Source organism: Haliaeetus leucocephalus, unplaced genomic scaffold, assembly GCF_000737465.1.
Source record: "Haliaeetus leucocephalus isolate CR32 unplaced genomic scaffold, Haliaeetus_leucocephalus-4.0 Scaffold992, whole genome shotgun sequence".
NCBI classification, from domain to species: Eukaryota; Metazoa; Chordata; class Aves; order Accipitriformes; family Accipitridae; genus Haliaeetus; species Haliaeetus leucocephalus.
This window is the reverse complement of record NW_010973428.1, coordinates 3,818,284-3,832,071: the sequence shown is the minus strand read 5'-3', so window position 1 is coordinate 3,832,071 and position 13,788 is coordinate 3,818,284.

The window sequence follows — 13,788 nt, the reverse complement described above, 5'->3', positions numbered from 1 at the left end:
CTCCGGCCGGGCCGAGGCGGGAGCAGGTAACAGGTGGTGGCGGCACCCGGCGGGGCCGGGGGAGCGGCGGCGGGGCCGGGGGGGGGGGGGGGGGGGGGCGGTTCCAAGGGCAGTAACGGTTGACGGAGGGGTGTGATCCTCCCGTAGCCCTCACCCTAAGCACCGCGCCGGGGAGAGCCGCGCAGGCGGTGCGACCCCGGCCCGGGAGCGTTAGCCGTTCGTAGCCCGAAGCGGCTGGACCGAGGGCTAGTGCGGAGCTGGCCAACGCCTTCCGAAGAAGCCACCGCCGGCCCTCGCGCGGCAAGGCGAGCCGCTCGGCTTACCGCCGTGCCTCCCGTCGTTCTCACGGCAGCAAAACGAATGTAAGCAGGTGGCACAGGGTTAAACGCTTCTTTCGGCTAACCGCTGTTGTATAGTAGTCTGCGTTCGGCTTTTATTTTTTCTTTTCCTACTGGATTGCAGTTTTGGATTATCCAGTCAGCGGTCAGGTCTCAGTCATCGTTATATTGCTGAAGGTAATTATTATTTGTGACTCTTTCCTGAGCTTTCTTTTCAACTAAAATGAACTGGAAGATCAATCGCCACTTTTGGAGGGAAAACTTGCAGAGATGTGATTCAAGACATTGGCTCGCCTCTCCTAGCTACAGCGTGAATGCCTTAGCAGGAAAAGGCTCCGCAGACAGTAAAGTCCCTTTAAGAGGTGTTTTCAGCCTGATAGCCAGCCATGCTTTATTAGCACAGTAAATATAATAGTGCACAGAGGGACAAGCATAATCAGAATGCAGCAAAATAGTTCACGGTGCAGTCATCATCATAACCTCAAAATTAAAAATTCCACAAACTCTTCTGAGACCTGTAACCCCATGTCAATTTACAGCCATGCTGCCAGCAGGTATATGGTGTATAAGCATTTGAAATAAACCAAGACAGTTTACATATTCTTACAAGGTGACCGAGTCATGAACTTGCATAGCTGTTCCCCTGTGTTATCAGGACTGTCGGACACTTCCTCAAATCATCGTGGTAAAATGTGAAAGAATGCTTGCAGAGATGGCAAAAGTCCTAGGAATAAGTAAACTTAAATAAGGATCAGTAAATATTTGATATAAAAATTAATTTTAAGAGAGCAATGTGTGCATGTTCAGTATGTCTTTATCCATTACATATTTTAGCTAACAGTTCATAAGTTACAGAAGTAATGTCTAATTTGTCCATCTCTTAACACATGCTTATTGTAACACACTAAACTGGGAAGAAAATGTGTAGAACTTGGCCGTGTTTGACTAAATGGAAAACACAGATTGTTACAGGTAAAGGCGTGTACAAGTATAACTCTAACAATATAAGTTATAGCCCATTTGAGTTCTGTTCTCAGTACATGTTAGGCCAGGCCCTGCAAACACTCCTAGTTATAACTTTCATAGCACAACTACCCTCATTATTTATGGTAATATTAGTTACAAAAAAACCCAAACCTCAAAACTGGATGAAGAATTAAAGGACTTTAAAAGCACTCTTTTTACATACTACAGTCACTTTCCTTTTCTTACCTTCTATGTACCTAGCCCTCGAATCCATTCTTTAACTGGACTATACATTTTTAGAGGAGAGATTGGATTTCATTTTCCTTTTACTTTAGCACCTAACACCGGGAGAACCTCATTCATTATTGCAACATTGTACCAATACTTGCAAACATTTAGGCAAATGATATACACGAGGTTGAGACGACAGCAGTTCTCTTCCCTCACACTTTCTAGTTGATGCCATTCAACAAATCAATGCTTTCTGGGACTTCAACCCTTCCTTTAAAAAATTAGTGGCAACCTTCCCTCTCACTGGGACTTCAGTAGGCCATTTAATTTTATAGTTCAGTGAGCATCCCCATTATCTCTCAGGATTTAGCTGCTGTATTTCAGAGCTTCTTTGGGGCCTCCAGCTCTTACCCAATAACCACATCCTGTTTACAAACGAGACCAATTCTGCTTAACCTCCTTACTTCATGTTGCCCACTCAGACCTTCCGGCCTCTGATGTCTGAAATCTCTTGCCAGCGTTTTATACCCCAGTCCAAAGCCTGACTGTCTTGCACAGCTGGGGAAGAAGCAAGCAGACCCAACTAGTTTGCAAAACCTTGTACTCAACTGTGACGGAGTCCAGCTGTGACAGAGCCACTGTTAAATGTTCGTGAGTCACTTGGTCCCAGCGGTGCATCTTCATTGGCCACACAAATGCCTGCCACCAAATAAATCCACTTGGCTTTGGTCTTCTTTGCCTGCCTTTTCTTACTGATCCTGTTATTTACTGCTCCTAGAAAAGGAGAGAGAGGATCGCCTGCTCATTTCTTAATCAGTATTCTACAGATACCACATAAGCAACCACTATTCCTAACAGGTATTTGAGGCAATGGGGCATGTAGTGTTGGCCTCCCTACCACTGTGATCCCACAGACCTTTAGTTGGTGCAGGTCAGACTTGTTGGGTCTTCTGCCTCAAAATAATCACAGTAACTTTACAGATAACTGCAGAGTGCAGCCATCACTGTGCTTATGGGCTTTTCTTTTTTCTTCTTCTTTTTTTTTTTTTTGTGGGGTAGTATACCACCAGTGTTAACATGAAGAAGAAAGGGAATTATGGTAGCCCTGCACGAGCCAGAATGAGTAAAAGCCCATGCAGTTATATAATGTATGCTAAGATTTGGTGGAACAATACCAGAGCAGTGGGTAGGTAGTGAAGTGACAGGTCCACTCACGGTGTTTGTCATTATGTTGTATATAAGCCCCAAAAGTGTTACCAGTTGTATCCAGAGAAGGCAGTGTAGTCCAGGTGATTTGCACACCATAATAACTATTGTACTACGCAGCACGGATGAGAAAAGGACCATCAGAAGTGACCTCAAGATCTCTGCTTGGCGTCTAACAGCACTAAAGGTTTTGACAGTCAGTCAATCCAGGCTTTGAAGACTAACTAAGATGCTTAGCTTTCCTGAGAACTTCTTAATGGTGCTTAGTCACTCACACTGCAGAGTCAGGATCGACTGAGCCCTAGCCAAACATTTCCTTGCCATAAATAGAAAGAAGCTGGGAAACATTTCTGAACTAATCCTATTCAGGTTGTTCTACTCAAATGTATTGGACAGGGCAGTGTAGCCACAGCTCCAAGTGAGTTTTGGAATCTTTCCTGGCTGCTGGGAAACTGCTCAAGCTTTCTAGACTCAGAGCTGTTGCCAAACAAACATCTGTGATTTTTTTTTTTTTTCTCCCCAATAATCTGCATTGGTGACAAATCCTAAGGAGGGCTTCCAGCTATAGGTCAACTTTTTGATATTTCTGCAGCTTAATTTGAATAAGCCGTAAACAAGAAGGAAATGAAGAGCATGTGTCAATTAGCTGGTCAGCTCCTGGAAAAAAAGCGATGCTAGTACTTGCCATAACCTCAACTGGAGATGAACTGTCTACTCTTTGTAAAGTCACCCATTTCAGAAACATCCTGATTGACCAGGCCTGTACTGATATGATGAGTTCCTGCATCTGGAAGCCTGTGCGGTCTTTGGCAGGCTCACAGATTATGGGCATCTTTTATTAAAGGCCTATGGAACAGCGTGACTAACACCCAATGTATGGATGCCATTAGGCTGTATGGATGTGCATGGCAGAGAGAGGGCACATCCTACTGCTGCAGAGACTGCACCAAGATTCCTGCACATTCATCTCAGGTCGGCAAGCATAATGACAAGTGCATACATTGGTTGTTGAAGTATGAACTGGAAGGGCTCTGTGGCATTGATCTACCCAACTAGTACAGATAATAATATACAAGTGCCCACGTAGCTGTTGTGTGTTGAGCTAGAGCATGGCAAAAGAAAGAGGCATGGTTGTCTTAGGAAGAATTTTGGGAATTGTTACCAGCTGACCACTGTTGGTCTCTGAATGCTGGCCACTACCAGTGGTATGTGATGAGGTGAATAGCTACAATGCCCTAGCAAGGGAGAGTACATAAGGCAAAAGGAATGGATGACAGCAGCACTATGCAATGGAAACATGAGATTTATGAAAGAGGTTGTGCACTGTCCTCCTTAGTAACTCACATGCTTATTTGCACCTTTGTCCCACCACTCTCATCTTGGACCAGACAAAGGCAGTGTCAGCTATTAAACTATATACAAAAATTTACTGTATCTAATGAAAATATGTTTATTGCTTATTATCTATTGACCTATTTACATATTATTCTCATATTCACTGATACACAGTCCTTTCAAAAAATGTTGTACTTAAGCATCCATCTGTCTTTTGCCATGAGATAAAGGCTCTTTAAATAAAAAATAAATAACACTAAAGAAATATTTAAGGAGGTTTTTAACACTACATTTTTTGTTTTCAAATTTACTTTCATTATTTTCAGCTGTGTCTTCAGTACCTAAGGTTAGGTCATCCTAGCAGCATAGCCTGGCTGATTTGGCTCCAGCCAATCCTTTCCTTTTATCACTGTCTGAAGGAGTAATTTATTTTTCTGCTTATACAAATCTTCTGTGGCCAGTGCAGGCATTTAATTAATTTTGTTCTTAGGTTGTACTAAATATGCACAGTTCTCTTTTGTTCATGCAGTCTGTTGATTTCTTCTGCTTTCTATATCACATTTTACTTGAGCCTGGGCCAGCTCTGTGTTAAGAATAGAGGTATTTCAACCCTAGCATCTACTCTACTCTCCTGCTTCACGCTTTTAGTTACAACAGCTTCCTGTTGTACCCTTGTTGCCATGTGGCCTTCTAATTAATCTCTTGTGCAATCAAAACAGGCAGTTTTGGTGGCAGAGTATTTCTTCTCTTTTGGTCATGATTTTCTAGGGTATAGGGCATAAACAGTCCTGGGAGCAGGGTTCACAATTCAGGATGCCTCCCTTCCAAGCAGATACTCTGTAAGCTGCAGAGATGATCTCCTTCTGTCACCTACTTTCTTTTTGGAAAAAAATCAGTAAGTAAAGTAGAGGATAGGTTTTCTTTCCATGACATTTTCCTCTGGATTGTGTCTACTCATTAGGTGGAAAGTGGAGTGTCTGAATTAAAATTCTCATTTTCTTGTCACAAATAAGCACCACTGGGGCTAGGCAGCCACAGAAATGAGCAGTTTTGAAGTGCAGTGTTGCACTTAGGTGCCTAAAATCCACGTCTGTTATACTGTGGTGCTGATCCTCCGTCAGTTTCTTCTATTCTTAACTAATTATATTTTTATGGATACTTTCCTGTGTATGAATTAATGTCATAATGTTTATCTCTCACTTGAACGAAAGTGTCCGGGGGTTTTCAGTCTCCATATATTTATAAGAAAATCATTACTCAGATACTGCTAGTGGATTGTAATGATTTACAGGAAGAGCAATGTAATATGTACATTCAACACTTAAGTTCACTTAATATGTTGTAGTTGTTCATTAGATGCCAAAGCAAAATTACAAATAATGATACTAAGGAATTTCTGATTGTAACCTGATCTATGCCATCACTTCAACATGTAATTAACCTTGTTTCCTTCAATGCAATCATGCACCTTCTTAACACTATGTATAAGCTTAAGCTACATCGGGAGAAGACATGGTTTACTCAACTGATAGTATGACATACTTGTCAACAGTACAAAACTTGCATCATCACTTGCCTTATATTGTCTTGCTTCTGCAATTTGATCTATTATAATGGATACTTGAAACATATTAATGCAGAATCATATAAGCACAGAATAACTGAGGTGAGGAGGGATCTCTGGTGGTCATGGAGTCCAATGGTCCACTCAGTCATTAACTGGATCCAACTTCAAAGACAGATCATGTTGCTCAGGGTCATGTCTAAATTTTGCATATCTCTAAACATGGAGATTCTGTAATGTCTGCTTTTTGTGTTACTACAAAATAAAATTACAATTTCACATCCCATGTGCCGTACTTCTGTTTTCTCACTTTTACATTAATAGTGGGCCTAAGCCAGGATTAAAACCTCAGATATCCAATGCTAGTACAATCAGAACAGGTTTTAAACAAGGTAAGGCTTTTATCCATCTAGAAAAATACAGGCTGATACTTTACTGAATAATGAATATTGTTTCATATGTATTTATCACACACATTTTATGGTATTAGGTCAAGTATAATACAAGTGCTTCCTATTACAGTGCCACTTTAAGACCTGTGTAAGAGAGTGAAGTAAATATGAAATACAATCTGTCTCCATTAAAAAGCAGCAAAATATTACAAGTGAAATCAACACAAGCTTTATAAAATAGCCAAATTAAGATAAAGTATGAGTGTCTGCCAAGTGAAGAAGGATTTTCTTGGGGTAAATGAATTAAAGCTAAAATATGATGGACAAAACTAATTTATCCATTCTTAGATTTGTAGTGCTGCAATTTAAAAAGTGTCTTTCAAATATAGTGATCTGTTTATATACAGTATTTTGTACAAAGTGTAGCCTTTCACACAGGATCTTTCATCAATGAGTCATTTTAAGTGACTGCCCACTACAAGAAAAAATAAGCTTATGTATTTTATTACTGTCACTGTAATTACAATGCATTAGCTGGAATGGGATTCCTGTTGTACAGTAGTTCAACAATTTAGACAAGTACTCATTTAAACTAAAGAAACATTAGGCCTTTGTTAAAAATGACTACTATTTCACTGATATTTTTTCTTCTTACTTTAAGAGCAGTGAACTACATAAACTGCAAGGCTAAGCATGTGAGCAAACAAGCAGACAATCCCTTTAATGATGTTGAAGCTAGAAGATCCAAAATGCATATATGCTTCATTTAATTTTAGGCTTTTTTTTCTTTAGTACATTTATTTTCATTCTGTGTTACCATTTTTCTGTGAACATAAACCCTTCTTGTAACACCAGTTCAGAAATAATAATACCAGATACATATTTAAATTTTCTGATTAGCTCAGTTGTGTGAGAAAATTTCAGATTTCAAGACAATTAAAAGATTTTCCATAAAAACAAGAGTATGTATGGTTTTAACTTCATTCCAAGCATGGCAAACAGAACCTCTTTCCATACCTTCCCCCCTCCCTCCCAACGAGTGAAACAAGAGGTGAAATGCAAGGACAGCTGGGACTTTCCAAAGAAAATGCTAGTGCCCTGCAATTTAAGAAGAATGTAATAATTTGAAATTAACAAGGCAAAGAATTGTTTCAGACAAAGTAAATGAGTAACAAGGCAAATAAGTAGGAGAAGCCTAGACTATGCAGGACAGGTTCCAATTTATTAAAGTCAAAAAGCCTGACAATTCTCATTTCTCCCATTCTTTACATTATTTTAGATTCTGTCCCAAGACACTAGTCAGTGAGCTTCTTGAGTAGGCTTTAGGTCCAGTTGGTGACTTAATCTAACCCTAATTGAGGCAATTGAACTTTGGCATGTAGTAACTGATTGAACTAAAGGCTAGAGGAAATTGTAAGCTTTAATTAGATCAGCTCAGCAAGCACTGTAGTGCATGGCATTGTCCTGACCAGAATTTAGACTTATTGCTGGGATTAAGTTCAGCAACTTGATGTATTATCATGGTTTTGAGCTTTACTTCAGGCAAGGTGTGTAAGGAGTCATTAATATCTGCTCCTTCAAATCTCCCTGTGAGTCACCATCCCTTCTGCTGTAGCACCCCAGTTAGGGCTGGTCACTACGCTAACAAATAGCCAATATTTATTAACTATACCTATATTTTATAGTGCATTACCATGTAGATGGTCAGGCCAAAAAGATGGTTTCTGAGAAGCAGTGGGAGAAAGACTATTGGCACAGAGGCCCACCTCTTCAGGCAAGACAGACAGGTTAATGGGAAAAAAGAGATTATCTTCATTTTAGCAATTGGAAATTGAGACACACACACAAGTAAAGCCATGCTGGTTTAGCCATGCAAAACGTATCAGCATCTGATACGATTTGTAGTACTTCATACAGCTATGCCTAAGTTACAGTCTGCAGTGGAAGCTGTTTAATTTGCATTCGATTTGCATTTTTCCTTTTGCCCATAAAGCAAATAGCTTTCCTGTAACAATGTTGAGGCGTGTCCAGAGGTTCGGCGGAGGCTGCAGGCACAGCTTGAGGGTACCCACAGCTCTGTCTCCGTGCCAGGTTGAGGAGATCTGTTTTCCTCTTCTCGTTCCCCGGCCAGCCCCGCTCCCTCTGCCCTCTCCCTCAGCACCGAGCTGCTGCTCTTCTGGAGACTGAGCGGCCCTTAGTTACAGTGGGAAGTTGTCAAGGCAAAAATGGTGGCTAAGCTTTTGAAAAGCACTCCAGCCTAACTAATAAATACTAAACTGCACTAACTCTGGGCCATGAAGGTTTCATTGTCAAGGTGGTTTGATACGCATACTGTCAGGGCACCGTGAGGGCCGGTGGTCCCTGTGTCATCAGGGGCTGCCTGTGAGGGTCCATCGGGACAGGGCCCGGCAGCCAGGGCCCGTCCCACCCCTCAGCCAGGAGCAGGCCCCAGCCCTGGGCGCCAGGAACCCCCCTGGGGACAGGCTGAGGCTGGGCTGGGACCTGGGCCCATGGCCGAGCAGGGCTGTGGGGAGCCGGAGACCGGCCCTGCTGCGGCATCGCTGGGGCAAGGGCTGACGGCCCCGGGGCTGACGTGGGGTCCTGGGCCGTGGGGGAGCCCCGGGGGGCCGGCCAGGGACAGTTGGGGCTGGCGGTGTCCCCGGGGCCCTGACATTTTCATGCTGACATCTAAAGTAGCAGTTCATATCTGAAGGGCAGTCTTAATTTATGTCCCATGGAAATATTTTTCTATGTCATGATATTTTTTGTCTAGAAGTTCAGCAATTCAAAGTTTTTTAAAGAGAAAAATGTATCTCATAAATAATCCTTATATCAGTTGTGAGCTATTCTCTTGACATATAATGAGTGTGGACATGCATTCATATTCCTAGAATGATTTTGGGGTGCAAAATAGTATAAAGTTGCTCCATTCTCAAATTTAAAATTGGAAAATCTGGTAATAGTTATGTAATATGAGTGATATTATTAAAGCTGTTTCTTTTGTTTCACTTAATATGAAAATGAGTTTAAGATTTATATTGTGCAATGTCACTTACTTCCTGTTACAGAAGTAAATGGAAAGATCTTCTCACTCTCAGTCTTTGAACTCCCAAGCAAGAGAGTCCATCCTTTTTGTGAGAGCTGATTTAAGAATAATCAAAAACCTGGGCTTCTCTTATCTGTGTCACTCATGCTGTCTGTCTCACTTGTTGCGTATTTTCATTTGACTGCATAGGTTTTGCCACTGAAATAGAGTTCTCCTGTTTATTTCCAGCACTACATAGTGACTTCACAGGTGGCAATGAAAGGAAACAGGACTTGTAATTCGGCATCACAAATAAGTGCAAATAAGCAGCTTGCTTTTATTTGCTATTTATTATGCACTGTAAGCCTAACATGGATTTGGAGAACTATCTGTGTGTATCTTAAAATGAAAGAACTGTTGCATTTTAGGCAGTGATTATGAAAGATTTGCAAAATCCATTTTGCTGTTCTTGTTCTGTTGTCCACACTCTAATCAGAAATAGTGTGTAGTCCCTAGCACTAGCTTTTAGTATAGTTTGTTCCCTTGAAATTAAGCAGGTCCATCAGGGATTACCAATGGCTAGGCTAGGCTAGACATCAGGTTGCTTATATTTCCATCACTTACATGTTCCTCAATTCCTAACCAGGTATTTAAGAATTATCCATATATTAGATGCTATACCCATGTCTACGGACTTCCTTCTGGCTACTCCATTCAGGTTGGGAGGCACTCATAGATACACTGTATTTCAGGAATCTCTTAGAGCCACCACATACTAGAAGCCACCACATACTCAGGAGAGTTAAGAGGCTGCTCTATCTTTTGTTAGATGCTTTGACATATCTTTGTCTATCTCCTGATCCTGCACTAAACTCAGGGGTTTAGATCCAAGAATTTAGGCCATTGAATAGTATTTTCAAGGAATTATTCTCATTTAATCATAAATTTGGTAAAGCTGGATTCATGATGCCTGTGACTTTGGAGCCTTTAGGTGTGGACAGACGTGTTGAAAAGGTATCTTCCCAGAAAAAAAGCATATTAGAGTTATACTATGATAAAACTTCACCTCTTCCAAAATGCAACATATAAACATTAACAAACATTGCCCCCAAAAACCATGTACATAAAGCAGTTCACATAATGCTGAAGAATTATGCTTTCTTCCTCACATCTTTTGAAAGCATGGTATCTTTGAGCTAAGCAAACGACTAAGTGAAATAAGAAGTTTATCTTGCCTCCCTATTCTGTTCTGCATAGGGTCTTACTACCACTATCACCACTCTAGCTGTTGAGTGAACACCAGTTCAGCATTATAACTCTCATCTGTCATACACAGCTTGTTTTCTCTCAGTCTCTAAGAAGAATTATGTGAGCAGTATAATGTTTCCCTTTGGTAGTTTTCTTTGAGGTGGAGAGTTGGTTGCACATACATGCTGCTGTATTTTTATGCAAGAGAGAGTATGATCAAAGAAATGTGCCTTACACTTCAAGCAGAAAATGATAATGTTTGTGACAATCCATATTTCATCAAAACTGTAAATTAAATTTAGTGAAAAAAATAGAACTTTGTTTAAACAATAAAGAAAAAGCTTTCATAAAGGTGAAAGCAGAGAGAAATATTTATGCTAAGAACATAAATAGAATAAGTAAATACTTAAAAAACAGGAATGCTTTTAAACAAAATTTCCCCACAGAGCTCTTGCTACTCAAAAACAGTAGGATAGTTCAACCAGTGAAACTCATGCCCAGCAGCAGTAAAACATTCTAAAATTTAATAGGAGCAAAATGTGCTCATGTATTTTCATGCTGGAAAATAGCAAAATTAAACAAATTAAAGGAAGAGCATAAATAGGGAAAAGCACGATTCTGCTTTGCTTTTCATACTTTTTGAAAAAGATCATAATCTACCACTGCCTAGTATTTAATTTCTGAAGTAATTATGTGCATTGCGTAGTGTTTGTGAAATAAGCATACAACTTGAAACAGTATTAAGATATCACAACCTCCCCAGTGAGAACAAGCCAGACATTTCTTTTGTATAATACAAAGTATGCAAGTGGGTAAAAATAGTGTGACCTGGAGGTCAGTGACTTCCAGCTCCAGTGGATTAACAGAGAAACACATCCCAAGATTGAAGATCCTTTGGTGGAGGTCTCTTACTTCAGCTCCTGCCTGGTTGAATGTGGAATTGTGATTATGAGTGCTTCAGGTGACCTCAACTGTCACAATGTTACATGAGTGAGAACTATGTGAAGGACAGTGTAACCCCCCCGCCCCTATATTTTTATGCATATTCCTCTTAGACTTGTTTTACTCAACACTCATGCCCCTCAACTGTTCTTTTTATTGCTCTAATGTAAAGGTATTGGAAATCCAAGGGAAAAGTATTTAAGAATTACTTTCAGTTTTATGAAAATATTTGAACCAGAAAAGATTTACTGAGATAATTTATTGTGTAGATTTGCATAAAATTTGAGAATTTTCCAGTAACAGGCTAACAAACGCTATTAAAATATTTGCTTGCTATACCACCAGATGTCAGATAATCATCAGGAGCAGTGTCAGATGTTATGTACTCTTGGCTTTTCTCCATCCTGGCTGCCTCCCCATTTGGTTCGTTGTCCTTCATACCTTATTCTCGTGCATTCTGAAGGAACTTTGAACTTACCGTTTCCTGTGAGCTATCTCATCACAGTTATAGCTACTGTCTCTTGATGCTGATCTGTAAGCCTGTCACCCTTCACCAAAGACATGAATCATATCTTAACTATGTCTTGGATATCCCCTTGTTTGCCTCCAGTTAACACACAGAGAATCAGACCCCTTGGTCTTCCTCCCAGAACATTATGTTATTCATACACTGGACACAGCTCACAGTGTGAGCTCACACTACCAGCACTAAAAGTAGTGTATTTGAATTGTCCCCCGCTCCCTCTCCACAGCCATATGAGCTCCAATTTTACTTCATCTTCTTTCTTAGTGTCACAAAGATTTCTTTTCCTCAAGGGTGTGTTCATTTCTGGGGTCCTCATCCCATAACAACTAATGCAACATCTCTCTGGTGTCTTTAAAAACATCTTTTCACACATTTTTTTCCATGAAACACAGCAACACAAGTTACTATCCTTGCCCATCACTTACCAATATATCATTCTTTCTTTTTACCCCTACTTACTCTTCATCTGCTATTATCTCAACTTCAACCATTCTGTCAGCGTTTTCAAGTTCTGTAAGACCCTGTTCCTCCTTACATACCTAAATTAATTTCTGATACTCATATTCCTAACTTTTACTATTTGGTTGGGAAGGTCTCCTCTTTTCTTCAATGCTGCCCTACATGCATATACGTAAAGTTTCTGAAATCAATTTAAAAGGCTGAGTAAGCCTCTCAGAAAGTCCTATTCCTTTCCATGCAATCTAAGTTAGGCTTAAAAAGGGGGAAAAAATGGGTTTTGTGTCTCTTATCGTATATAATTTACCAGTTTTCTCATAGGATATGAACTTCTTTTCCTTCCCACCACATAGTAAACAATCTAGAAAAAAAACCAAAACCAAAAATCATAATAGAAATTAAAATATTGTAACTGAATTGATATACTGTCCTGGTTTCAGCTGGGATAGAGTTAATTGTCTTCCTAGTAGCTGGAACAGTATTATATTTTTGAGTTAGGTATGAGAAGAATGTTGATAACACTGATGTTTTCAGTTGTTGCTAAGTAATGTTTAGCCTAAAGTCAAGGATTTTTCAGCTTCTCGTGCCCAGCCAGTGAGAAAGCTGGAGGGACACAAGAAGTTGGGAGGGGACACAGCCAGGGCAGCTGACCCAAAGTGGCCAAAGGGGTATTCCATACCATGGGATGTCACATCTAGTATTGTGGTGGGTTGATCTTGGCTGGACGCCAGGTGCCCACCAAAGCTGTTTTATCACTGCCCCTGCCTCAGCTGGACAGGGGAGAGTAAATATAACAAAGGGCTTGTGGTCAAGATAAGGACAGGAAAGGTCACTCATCAATTACCGTCACAGGCAAAACAGAGTCAACTTGAGGAAAATTAACTCAATTTATTACCAATCAATCAGAGTAGGGTATTGAGAAATAAAACCAAATCTCAGAACACCTTCCCTCCACCCCTCTCTTCTTCCCGGGCACAACTTCACTCCTGGATTCTCTACCTACCCCCCGCAGCGGCACAGGGGGACAGGGAATGGGGTTTATGGTCAGTTCATCACACATTATTTCTGCTGCTTCATCCTCCTCAGGGGGAGGAGTCATCACACTCTTCCCTTGCTCCAGCGTGGGGTCCCTCCCATGGGAGACAGTCCTCCGCGAACTCCTCCAACATGGGTCCTTCCCATGGGCTGCAATTCTTCACAAACTGCTCCAACGTGGGTCCCTTCCACGCTGTGCAGTCCTTCAGGAGCACACTGCTCCAGTGTGGGTCACCCACAGGGTCACAAGTCCTGCCAGAAAACCTGCTTCAGCTTGGGCTCCTCTCTCCATTGGGTCCACAGGTCCTGCCAGGAGCCTGCTCCAGCACGGGCTTCCCACGGGGTCACAGCCTCCTTCAGGCATCCCCCTGCTCCGACGCGGGGTCTTCCCCAGGCTGCAGGTGGAGATCTGCTCCACCCTGGACCTCCCCGGGCTGCAGGGGGACAGCCTGCCTCACCATGGTCTTCACCACGGGCTGCAGGGGAATCTCTGCTCCAGTGCCTGGAGCATCTCCTCCCCCTCC